The following is a 10740-nucleotide window of genomic DNA, read 5'->3' on the forward strand; positions in this document are numbered from 1 at the left end:
TTGCAACCGAAATGAAGCACTACATATTTATAAGTTTTTCGTTATTGATCTTTATTTACTATAATACATTCGTTAACTTTGTTCGCCATTTAATGTCAGACAGTTCGTGACGCCCGTCGTCCTATCGTGGTACCAATTTATCATTGTACTATCAGCTATCCTAAATTGGACAGTTGGCTTCGAACAACCAATTGCGACTGTAGGAATAGCACCAACCTGAATGTAAAACTTATAGATGGCGTTGTTTAAGTGCAAAACTATGGAAAATTTTAGAATAATAATGAATAAAAAACAATTGCACATGAAGTGCTAATAGTGTGAAGTAACTTAATTGGCTTTTACTTTTGTTTCCGGGTCCCCAAAGGAGCTTTTCATAAGACGAGCTAGTACTATTCCATATTATTACACTACTTGAGCGAAAACGGTGAGCTGTTTGTAGAATTAAGACGGGGAACGCTCTTTCACAATGACCTGTGCGCAAAGTCACATGGATCTCTAGCGATGTACATAATGAAAATCAAATCGACCACATCTGCGTCAGCCAAAAATGGGGACGGAGCCTTCTTGGCGAGATTCGACCACGCATTGCTCGGATTCCGCGAAAAGATGAGATGCTCCGACTGAGATGCAACACACACCGATTAGGAGGTCCACCTGTGAAGTGATCGTCTGTTGAAACGTTTCAAATGAGGGCGGTGGACGGCATCAAGAATGCTTGTATCGAAACTAGTAACATCCTTGGCGCGGGTGTCCTACGAAAGGCTGAAACACATAAGGCTGAATACTCATAAGGCTGAACTCAAAAAGCTGAAATCCCGAAAGGCTGAAAGTCTTGAAAGGCTGAAAGTCTCAAAAGGCTGAAAGTCTCAAAAGGCTGAAAGTATCAGAAGGCTGAAATGTATCGAAAGGCTGAAATTGATGGGATGAAATTAATCCCAACCATACGATATGTTGTACCAACTATGTTGAGTGGTTGGATAGTGAATAATGTTTGAATAGAGAATGATGAATATGAATATTTGAATAGAGAATAGAGAATGATGAATAAAGAATGCAGAATGATGAATAAAGAATAAAGAAGAATAAATAATAAAGAATAAAAAATAAAGAATAAAGAATAAAGAATGAAGAATAAAAAATTAAAAAATAAATAATAAAGCATAAATAAAAAATAAAGTTTAGGAAAAAATCAAAAATAAAGAATAAAGAGTAAAGAATAAAGAATAAAGATTAAAGAATAAATAATAGAGAATAAAAAATTAAAAATTGCACAAAGAAGAAGGAAGGAAGGAAGAAGAAGGAAGAAGAGAGAAAGAAGATGAGAGAAGGAAAAAAGATGAACGATGGAAGACAAAACATAGAAAAAGGAAGAAGGAAAAAGTAAGATAAAGATGGAAGAAGGAATAATGATGAAGTAAGAAGAAACAAGGAAGAAGGAAAAAAGAAGAAGAAAATGGAAGGAGGGAGAAGGAAAAAAAGATGAAAGATTAAAGAAAAAACATAGAAGAAGGAAGAAGGAAAAAGTAAGATAAAGATGGAAGAAGGCATATTTATGAAGCAAGAAGAAACAAGGAAGAAGGGAGACAAAAAGAAAGGATAAAGATGGAAGAATGAAGAAGGAACAAGAACGAAGAAAAAAGGAAGAAGGTAGTAGAAAGAGGAAGGAAAAATAGAAAAAGGAAGGAAAATAATGAAAAAAGAAAACAGAACGAGAGAAGAAAGAAAGATTAAGAAACAAGGAACAAAGAAGAAAGAAGAAAAGAAAAGGAAAAGGAAGAATTAAGAAAGCCGAATGGAGAAGGAAGAAGAAGAACAAAGAAAAATGAAGGAAGAAGAAATTAGAAAAAAGAGTAAGAAGAAGAAAGAAGGAACAAGGAAGGCAGAGGAAGGAAGAAGGAAATAGGAACAAGGAAGAAGGAATTAAGAAGGAAGAACTATGGAGGAAGAACTAAGAAGAAAGGTAGAAAAAGAAGCAAGAAAGAAACAGGAAAGAACTAGGAAGGGTTGAAGAAGAAAGAAGGAAAAAAATGGAATAAAAAAGTAGAAAAAAAAGAAAAAAATAGAAAAGGAAGTAGGAAGAAAGAAGGAAGAATAAAGAAGGGAAATGAAGAAGGAAGAAGAGAGAAGAATAAACAATAAAAATAAGAAAGTAATCTTGGCAAGAATCAAAAACCAAATACAAGAACCAAGAACAACGAAGTCTTGTTCCTTTCAATGTTACCTCAACATTTTTAGCTGTATAGACTAAAAAATAAGAATTCCATATAAAAATTGAAAGACAACAAGAAGTCCCAAGAAGGTTGCGGATCATTTCAGTTTGTGCCCCTATTAGCGTCAAATGTAAATTCTTCCACTAAAATTGGTTTCTCACGATTTTTCAGCCTTTCGAGTGTCAGCCTTTTGTTATTTCAGCCTTATGTGAAATTTTATCTTTTTCAGCCTTTCGTGTTCAGCCTTATGAGTTTTCAGCCTTATGTGATTCAGCCTTTCGTGGAAGACCCCCTTGGCGCACTTAAAAAAGAGTGGATTACTGATCCAACCAGGTGAAAGATTGAGATGCGTAGAGGAGCAATGGCCGTAGAGGATAGAGCGGGTATGAATCACTCACGAGGCCTTCTCGTGTAGAGCGCTGCACAACGGGGAATTGTCCGACACCATCCGTTGGTGTGAGGCAAGGGTATATTCAAAAGATATTTTAGTTACTAGATAAAGATTGTCGCTTCGGTTCCCTTTGTTCTGCTGTCCGGAACATGTTGGGTACCAAGCTGTCAAATCGTATGGATTTTCCTTCTTTGACATTTAGCTCCCCTATCCTCGCCAGCAAAAGATGTTCCGGACAGCGACGACAGCGACAATCTTTATCTAGTAACTAAAATATCTTTTGTATATTCCATCACCGCGAGTTTCTAGGTTTAGTTTGAAAACCACATCGGGGGGCATCGAAATCCGTACACTTAAGCACCTTAGTATACGAAAAAGTCATTAGAAAATAGGAATCGAATGTAAACAAAAAGTTTGTCATTGACACAGGAGCATGAAGGCTTCTATTTTTGAAATGTTTCACATTTACTCATTAAAAACTACGAGAAACATGATAAAATAATGAATAGAATCAACTACTCCTGAATCAAAATCCGTCCACCGTGGACGGATATCGAATTAAAGGATCAAAATCCGTACAGCTATTTTTTAACTAAATATTTGAATTGAAGCAGTCTGATTGACTAAACTACCACTGTAAATAGTTCGATACGCACCTTGAGAAGCGATCCCTTCGATTTGCATTCCGCTTATCTTATTTAATGATTCGCAATTAGCAATTAAAACACAGTTAGTTTTGGAGCCATTATGCTCTACCCGAAAACAAAATGGCACCTGAAACTCCGCGTTTGGTGGATGCCGATTTGTTTTGGATTTTTGTTATTTTAATTTCAAAGCCTTCTTTCCATTTATATGCCCTGAAAGCTTACTGCCAAGTATCTGAACAGGATAAGATAAAATATTTCTAAATTAATTACCTTTATCCCCCTTTAATTTATTGATATATTATGAAGTGGACGGATTTCGGTGCTGTACGGATTTCGGTCCCCCACGGTATTGAGCAATTGATTTATTGCAAATCTGATGGTTGCTAAATACAGTAGGCCGAAACGTCATGAAAAATCTAGAGTGTGCGTTTAGTTTTCACCGAGAAATATTGTGCCTTGCAACAAAATGACAACTTTCGTGATCATTTTCCAAGGCTCTCATAGATGTGAAAAATTTATCCGCAGAACAAATAGCACGTGTTATTAAAGCATTCCTCGCCACAATCCTCCAAGTGGCGGCTGAGTTTTTCAAAAATATATGGCGGTGTTGTTTAGTGGCCAGACCTACCGATTTCTCGGTACTCTTACCGATTTTTGACTCACCTACCGATTCACAGACGAAAGATCTAAAACTACAGATTTTTCAAAATTCCTACCGAGAACTACCGATTTTCAACCCGCCAAACAAAAGCACGGTCAACATAGTAATCTGTCTCATAAACGATTTAAATGATTCTAGTTATTTTTCAGGCTATTTAATATAAGAATAGTTGAATCTCCAGTGTGTCGCATATATAACTTAATTTTGTCTTATCTGTTAAGATAACATTTCGAATGAAATACATAGTCCGACCCACATAAGGAAATTAAAGACAGGATTCAATAATTATCTTTCGTCTCACGTGCGATGTTATAGGTAATATAATAATAGTATACTGCACTTCGATAAGGACATTTGTCTACGAAGCTTTCCAATAATTTTTATGAATTAACAAATTTTTGGAGCTGAGGATGTTTTGCTGGCAATCTTCGGTAACCCAGTTGAGAGTCTCAAAAGAGCGAAAGTTCGTTGAACAAATACTACTGTAGGGTTTGGACTACACCTGTAGTAAAGCACATCGGCTTCGGTGGTTCCAAATTGCATTCTTTTATTAGCAACGAACTTCATAAAATATTCAATTTTTGCAAGTATTTAGGATTATTAATACAACAGCTGACGGGTGTCTCATCAAAAAGGCATATTCTAGTCATTGGCGTAACTAATGGAAAATTCTAGGGGGGGGGGCTAACTTTCTCTTAAATTTTTCTACTTTTTCACTCAAAACAATTAAGTTATCGTTTTCACTCAATGCTCAAAACAACTAATATATATTGTTCGCAAGTTGGCCAACCAAACAAACATTGACCTATCATAAATCCATTGACATCTTGAACATTATAAATTATGGTCCACGACACTCAGCCTATAAAAAATAGAAATGTCGTGAGAAAATCATAGGAGCCTTAGAAAAGCAAAATGAGTCTGTGGATTTTTATAATCCATCCAACAGCATTCCAAGTTCTTTCTCATTTAAATTTCAATTACCTCTCTTCAAAATCTGAGGGATTTGCTAAAACTTTGTCGAAAATAAAGAAGCCTAGCCTAGAAAAGTTGTATCATATTTTTTTTTTATTCTGTAGCCTTATAGGTCTATTTCACAAAGCGTGAGATTATAATTGTTTTTCACAAAACTTTAATAAAACTAGAAAATTTTAAAATATTGCTCATTTGCTGCGAAACTTTATTGATGAAATCAGGGTTTGTTTGAAATTCTTCGGTCACCTAAGCATGCTGAAGTCTCCAAGCCAAATAGATCATCATACGTTGATATAATTTAAAAAGATTGCCAAATCGGCAAAGGCTTAGTTTCATGTTCTCTAAAAATAATCATGTTTAGACAAATACATAAAAAATCTGATGATGATCACAACCCTATTACGACCTGTAATTTCTTTTAACTACACAGTAAACAATATATTATGTATCTGATTCTTTTATAAATTTCTAACAGAATATGCTATCTTTGTGACAAAATTGTAACACAATTCGAAAAAAAATTTGTTTAATGCTGAAATAACCGTTATCCAGTCATTGACGAGAAAGACAGCCACGTGCTCGTTCCAGTAATAAAACCACCCACCGAGGAGAAAAAGTAGTTTCCAGCTGGACGGGGGAAGTATTTTTGTTTCAAAACTACATCACCCAATAGCGAAGACGTAATTTTATATCCGGTGGATGCTTCATTTGGTTGTATTTCGCTTTAGTTTTCAAAAAAACTGCCTTTTGCAACATTTTTTTCCCAAGAGGTGAAATCGACGATTTACTCTCACGCTTTCTTATATATGAGAGAGCGTGAGAGTAAATCGTCGATTTCTCCTCTTGGAAAAAAAATGTTGCAAAAGGCAGTTTTATTGAAAACTAAAGCGAAATACAACCGAATGAAGCATCTACCGGATATAGTTATGTCTTCACTATTGGATGATGTAGTTTTGAAACAAAAATACTTCCTCCGTCCAGCTGGAGACTACTTTTTCTCCTCGGTGGGTGCTTATGTTACTGCACAGAAAGAAAATTCATTAATAAAATTAAAAAAACCATTGGTAAATTTAAAAAGTTGCGTTGGTTCTTTTTCGTAGAGAGTACCGCATGTTCAAAATAAAAGTACGCAAACTTTTTCAACAACCATGGTCCAAAAGTGGCATGCCGCTCTGAAATTAAAAGTTTGAACATTCAAAATAAAAAAGTAGAACTGTCAAATGCAAATGTTTATAATGTAACAAATAGAGCAAAATATTTTTATTTCAACTAAAGCAAACCCCCTCCCATTCTCGTACCCTTAAGTCATTTTTCTATCTTAAATATAAATAATCAAATGACAATGAATATCTTTTACATTTTATTTCATTATTGTTAACATTTTTCCTCATTTTCTCAGACGGTGCAAGCTGCGGCACCTCCCACAGTCCGTGATTCAGCTCCTGTACAGGATGAAGGTGCGCTTCGTAGTTATCTGTGGGGATTGCAACATTAATTTCCTCTCGGTGATAATATGTATCTATAAATGCATAAGAAAAGAAAGGGAAATCGAGCATAAATATCGTTTTGATCGCAATGCAAACTAGCCCTGGTATTTTGACTTATATTTATATGATCAAAACGCCTGACACTTTTTGTTCTCGTGAAAAAACACCTACCTTTTGATATCGTAAGATTATCAGCGTTACGAATTTGTAGCACGATAGGTAATGCTGTTTGGTGTTTTCTGGCAATGATGTTTGATGTTCTAGGGGGTACCATTTTTATTCGACGTACTTTTTTCCGGGACTTGTACAAACACACAAAACCGTGCTAAATTCCACAACGAACTGAACATGTAAACATGTTTCCTCTTCTTCTTGCGCAACTACTATCTGTCAAAGAAGATATGTTTTCGTCTGGGGAAATGATCGTTTAACAATTTTTTGATTGAAAAGATGAACTTTTAAATTTATACTGGAACCCGACGAAAAATAATTTTTCTCCAAAAGCAAAACTTTCGATTCCGAAAATAAAACTTTTATTTTCAAGAAATCTAGCTACTTTTTAAATAGAAAGCTCAAAATATTTGTAAAAATAATGTTTGTTTTTTCTGTGTGGGGGGTGGTACGAGCACGTGGCTGTCTTTCTCGTCAATGTCTGTATGACGGTAATTTGAACCTAGTAGTGTTATTTTTTATATAAATTTAGATATTTTAACAACATCCTGCATCAAGTTTCTAATAAATTTTGTGGAAGAAATTTGATATAATTTTGATATGGCCTTTATCATGAGGTATAGCCCCCGAATCAGTTCATTATCGTAACAGATTCCGAAAAACGTCTCTCTTGGTATCAGTGGTGCGAATTCTCAATCTCAGTGACTGAAATTTGTTGGATATTGATACCATTGCCTCTTCACACTCACTTCTTAGCAGTGAAAACTGAAAATGGTTAGCAGCAACAATCAAAGATAAAGTAAACAAAAGACCTCTCTTCTCATTGCACACGCAGCCAGCAGTGACAGTCTATTCAGTTCACTCGCTGCTACGGCCCTATATAAATGCATGGGTGGATACTATCACTTGAAAGACAATGACAGGAAATTTGTGCCGAATGATCATCAGCTTCAGCCCGCTGTTGGCAAACCGAGTTTGCTAAGCTGCTCCTGCTTTGTCGTTCTGACTGAAAGGCACCGTCATAGGCAAAGAGGAGCAGAGAAAAATACAAAACAAAAAAATTACACTCAGCAGGCATTGTTGATACTTGGTATGCACCTGGGTGCTGCGGATAGAGCCGCTTTTCTGCTCTCAAGCGAGTAGAGGGATATTTTGAAATCAATCCCATAAGCAAAATTATCTTGCAGTTACTTGACTGTCAAACATTTCCCGCGCTTCGATTTTCTCTTTCCATGCTGCATGAGGGTGCACAAATGCGTGAGACTCTTCATGACTTTACGATGGTTTACATACATTCCTGCTCCAATCAGCTGTTGAATTTCGTGAAATTTCGTAACGAGTGCTTTTCAATTTCATTCTTACTAATTTTCCACTAGAAATATAATATAAACATATTTGTTGCAAAGAATACAAAACTCAAACTAAAATTATTTTCATTTTTTCCCCGTATAATAACAATACTTCTCAATATAGGATCTGAAACGAACATAACCACAATCATCAATGTTTGGCTCCGGCACAATAGAAAAGTTTGGCTTCAGTTTGACAACCAAATCGATTCTATTCGCTCTAGGGATCCTATAATGAGAGATATGCGAAAGCGGCCATTGTAAGCCAATCGAGCATTGAGAACTGTCAAAACGTGAGCCAAATGAACGTTGTTATTGTTGCAGATTGAGACGAGGTTGAGAGGTATTGAGATATATTTTAAGAAAAGTTTCATCGAATAAACAATTTGTTTTACTTTCGCGAGTAGAAGTAATCTAGTTTATGTATCGTGTTTCGCCTATTCGTTTTGCACTTTTATTTTAGTGATAATGCTTTTTTAAACACTGTTAGTGGACAGACAAACATATTCTAAATTGTTATCAAATGCAAAGTCATATACAAGCTTCAACATTTTGCGCTGCGGCAAGTGCTGGAAGCATTTGCTAACAAAAGTAACAGCGTTGCTAAATCGTCTGGAAAAGTATTTACATATCTCTCATTATAGGATCCCTAATTCGCACCACCCAGGTATGCACCACTGCTTGGTACACTGTTAGAAAAAATCTTGTGGTGGACCCGGAGGCCCGTGACTCACAGCATTCTGATGTCCGTGTTAGGAATGCACGGGATTGGTTTCATATTAAATTTTTACTGGCTTTGACAAGAATTGCAATTTTCAATAGCCTAATGTTTATAATCTTGATTGTCAATGAAATTGGCAAATTGCTGGAGAGTGTAACGTTCAAAATCTTCCCTTCAGCGTAACGCTCTCGAATTCCAAAAATCTAAATGACACCCAGTATAGTAAAGAAAGACCATCGGTTATTGCTGTATGTGAATTTGAGAAAGGGAGTATTTAATCAAGTTCAACACTTTTTTCGAACAGAAAACATTATGTGTTTTACAATGTTGTGAAAACTCATATGTGAATATGTACATTTTGTGGAAGATACATTTTGTGGAAGGACCTCCATCGGCCTATGCGTCCAATTTGGGAATTTCAAGCTCGTTCAGTAGCCGCGTAGACGAAAGCCGACGGAGGTCCTTCGTAGCTTAGTTGGTCAAAGCACCAGTCTAGCGTATTGTAGGGTCATGGGTTCGAGTCCCATCCAAGGGAAATTGGTTACCTCCAATACATTTTCCAAATCAATATCTTCCACATTATGTACATATTCACATGAGTTTTCACAACATTGTAAATTAATGTCCAAGACGGGTGGTTTAATCCCCAGAAATAGGCAATTAATGTTTGATTGAACTGATTATGTGTTTGCTTACTTCGGTTTAAAAACCTACAACGGAGAATATTGTCTCCTACAAACAGCTTCTAGCAACTTTCAAGGTATTGCACCGAGAAGCGTATTAGGTGTACTTCTCACGGGTTAAAAATGAAATTATAGAGAATTCCTAAATCTTTCTGGAAATTTGTATTTTTTTTTTTAATTCTTTATTAAAGTGTTTTTTTAATTTTAAAATTAGGTTCAACACTTGCTGAAAGGGAACTTGAGGAGTTCCCTTTGCGGGTCAACCTAGGGTCCCACCGATGGTAGTATAGCAGAGCTATGTTGAAAGGAGGGCCGGCCAGTGAGGCCGCCCTGCGTGCCAACCAAGGGCATCGCCAGTTGGTGTAATGATTTTTCTAAACTAATTCTAACACTTTAAAAAATCAACTTAAAAATACAGTAGGAAATACAAAAACACAGTTAAGAACAATTAAGAATTAAAATGGTGAAACACTACATAAAACAAGTTAAAAACGGGTGTTCCGATGTGCCTGACTCTTAGGTGTAGGTCAGATCTGTGAAAGTTGGCGTTTGCTCTGCATTCCTACGAGTCCTGTAGTCCAGGTATTTCTGCTGGGGGATCCTGTTGAAGTTTAGCAGTCTCAAGATGTCCTGCTGTGGTTTTGCAATGCGCTGTTCTCCGGTGGTGATTTTGCTTCCGAGGGACTGAAGTAATGGTGAGGCCCTAATCCAATAACCTCCTCGTCTAAGTTGCCAATTTTAAACAGAAAACCTTTTAATTTTTCGACCTTTCTTACAGAAATTTGTAAATAGCAGACGGAAGAGATGATGTATGGAAATAAATCTTCCACCAATGGCCAGGACATTGCAGAGCTTTTCGCTGACTACTTCAAGAGTGTTTACCGAAGTGATCCCGTAAATGAATTCAATTCTCTAGACGTTGCAGCCACGAACTCTATGAATTTGTGTCGATATGAAGTAGAGCAAGGATTGATGGAGCTAGACGTAAGGAAGTCGGCGGGGCTCGACAGAATTCCAGCTAAGCTCCCAAAGGAATTTAAGTATGAACTCGCAGGACCCCTGTCTTTTCTCTTCAATTTATCGCTGCCGTCTGGCTACTTTCCGCAACTATGGAAAATTTCGCACGTCACTTCAATGCTTCTTGCTACAATTTGGTAGCCATTAGACATACAGTCTGTAACCATGGAGCTGAACTCACACATGTTCGTCACTACAGATCTACTTTTCTGGAATCCATGTTGAGATGTCGAGACCTGTTCGATGATGCGCTCAAAGAGATGTGAGTAAACTAGTCGTTCGGCATCGCTGGTTGGACTGCGACACCACGGCAGTTTTCAGCATTAAAGTGGTATCCTTTCTTGTGCATTGAAGTGACGTGCGAAATTTTCCATAGTTGCGGAAAGTAGCCAGACGGTGTCTATACGGATATGAGCAAGGCATTCGAT

General features: G+C 36.7%; 1 long non-coding RNA gene across 1 annotated transcript; it reads right to left on the minus strand.

Moving 5' to 3' along the window:
* Positions 1-6113: 6113 nt before the first annotated feature.
* On the minus strand, positions 6114-6775 carry LOC134221719 (uncharacterized). Its single transcript, XR_009982390.1, has 2 exons — positions 6543-6775; positions 6114-6403 (listed from the first exon to the last, which is right to left on the minus strand). It is a non-coding gene; the product is annotated as an uncharacterized LOC134221719 (long non-coding RNA).
* Between the last annotated feature and the right edge of the window lie 3965 nt (positions 6776-10740).

Source organism: Armigeres subalbatus, chromosome 1 (assembly GCF_024139115.2).
Source record: "Armigeres subalbatus isolate Guangzhou_Male chromosome 1, GZ_Asu_2, whole genome shotgun sequence".
Classification (NCBI taxonomy): domain Eukaryota; kingdom Metazoa; phylum Arthropoda; class Insecta; order Diptera; family Culicidae; genus Armigeres; species Armigeres subalbatus.